We start from the raw sequence: 2,843 nt of genomic DNA, 5'->3' as shown, positions 1-2,843 counted from the left end.
TCTTATGAAACGGTCGGCGAATTTCCACAAAACGTTTCAGGAATTTAAAAAATACAAAATATCTGCATACAGTGGTGTTTAGTTGTAAAATTAAAGTCATTATGCAATGCTTTTGAAACGCTGCAGGGATGTTCAACCGATGAGAAGAGACTCATATTTTACACAAACCTCTTATCGTTCTGAACATGCATGAACTATTTGCCACAGGATGTTAAGCTATCAACAATCAATCAATCACAAACCCCTTATAAAGAAAATACAAATTGAGTTGAAACTGTTTAAATTAAGACAAAGTTTTTAAGGAAATAAAGGTAAAAAACATGCATTTAAAGCTTTATGACCGGGAGTAAATTTTCTAAAACTATAATGCAACATGTCTCAAGTTGAAATTATTTAGAAATCGTACTTTAAGTGTTTTAAAACAGGCCCCGTTAGATATAAATTTACGTTGTCCCGCATATCTATTGCATTTACATTGCGGTCAAACTGCAGTTTAATTGCAGTAGAGGTTCAATGCAGATTTTAAATAATATCTAATGTATAAACAGGTAATCTCTTTTGTATTTTGACACATTCCCCACATTTAAAGTGTAATTTGTCAACATCAGCGTCGTGAATATACCTTTTCGTAACATGTCTAATAGTCATCATGTTATCTTTTCTTAATGTTGTCACTGTAGACTAACAATATGCGTTAAATGTCCGTAGGAAACATACAAGACCATACAAGTATAAACTTTCTCCAAACCTGCCTTGGTATTCTAGGACTTGATATTTAGTCTACTACTTTGACTATTTTACGATACAGATAATAAGAAGAGAGCAATCAAAACATATTAAACGATTTCTTGTGAATAGAATTTCAAGGACAATTATTAAACAAATGTGTGCAAACATCTAAGTCTGTACTAAACTTTACATTTTTATTTTAGGGGCCTTGTATGGCTTACTATGCTGTGTATGATTTGCTCAATGAACACTTTCACAGCAGCTCAACTTTAAATTTCGGATTTGTTGCCAAAGTAAATAGAAATTGACATTGTTTAGTAATCAACACAAAATCAAGTAGCACGTAAAAATTAAGTTATACGAAAGTTCCTTAGCATTTGCAACCTTGGTGTATGTGTTTTGCCATGAGGTTGACACCTTCGTCTTTGATATGCAATTGAATCTCCAAGTATTTTTTTTTTAAAGAAAATTTAAAGAATAATAGAATTTCATTATATTTTTTTTATATATATGTAAATTTTGATACATTTGTACCATGCATTTCCGATCAATGTGCAACATATTTATCTGTAGAATACATATATCCTTGTATTAATTGTCTGTATGAATGGTGCGTCTGTAGATCCCCTGTACAATTTTATTCATTTGAAGGGACCACTTTTATGTTTTAATCAATATATCCGTCTAAAAAACTAGAACATGTTACTTGCATTATATAATTATTGACAGTAAATCAAAACATATTGAAGAAATCATGCTTGTCTTAATATATTTGACTGATCACCAAGTGACTTTTATAATTCAAACACCTATAATGAATGAGTTGAGTATAAACAGGCCGTGTGTTGATCATTGTACACTTCCATGTATAAGGACCATGTGCTATTATTTTATTTAGATTAAGGATGTGATTAATATTGCCAATGCATTTTAAAACGTATATGTTCTGAAATGTAGTTTGACCAGGATAAGGAGATAACTTAACGACTACCCCTGAAATATGTATTTGTAAATTTAGACACATACATCTTGACTAACTATACACTGTATTTCACCTAGCGAACATTCCAAGTTGTTGAAAGGATTTTAAATATGCAATGCTGGTGGCATACTCCATTCACCAGAAATCAGACTGGACGTCTATCATAACCAAGGATTGACTGCCGAAATAAGCTTCGTTTAATTGTAAGCTGAGTTGTTGACGAATGCTGAATTGGGGAAGTTACCCATGGATTTGGTTTTTTGTGGGGGGGGATCAGACATGTTTGATTATTTGAATTTTGAATATAGTTAAATTTAAAATCTAGGTTTAAAATTCTTGTTGAAAAACATTATACGTTTCGTTTGCATTCTAAATTACAGTTATACATTTAGTAGCTCCACACTAGTCTTAAACAGTCATTTAGATCTTCACATAACCTGAGAAATAAATCATTTAGTCATTTTTTATCTTCAAGTAAATTTCCAGACTTCTGCGGTTTTTTGTTTGACGTTTAATTTTTGTTGCATTTCAGTGTTCGAATTTTGATGTTTCGTTGTTTTCCTCATATAGTTGATGTGTTACCTCAGTTTTAGGTTGTAACCCGGATTTGTTTTCCCGCAATCGATTTGTGACTTTCGAACGACGGTATATATACTACTGTCGCCCTTATTTATTACAGTATGGGTTTTGCTCATGATTGACTTATATTTGTTACATGAACATTATGTGTCATTTGGTCGTTTGTAAAGAGGTTTCATATTAGCATTCATATCACATACTCTTTTTTATATTATCTGCTGCGGTTACTTTAGTGTTTTTGATACTTTTCGCTTTTAGTCACTTCAATACCAGGTAATAGCTTTTAGTAGAATTCAGTACAAGCTTGATATGTACAGTTTGAGAGAAATTCTCTGTAACCACCAACCATTTTATATAGGGGGCCGGCACGCATAGTCACCGATTTTCATAAAACTTAAACAAAACATGTGCTCATGTGATAAAGTAAGAAAAATGTCCACCAAAATGTTGCTAGACCATGGTTGCCATGGCAACCAAGTGAAGTGTTTTTGTTAATGTATGAGGTAATTATTTATATGCAATACAACAAATGAGACAAATGATTTGACAGTTG

The sequence above is a fragment of the Mytilus galloprovincialis genome, chromosome 8, assembly GCF_965363235.1.
Source record: "Mytilus galloprovincialis chromosome 8, xbMytGall1.hap1.1, whole genome shotgun sequence".
Lineage (NCBI taxonomy): Eukaryota > Metazoa > Mollusca > Bivalvia > Mytilida > Mytilidae > Mytilus > Mytilus galloprovincialis.
This window is presented reverse-complemented; position numbering follows the sequence as displayed.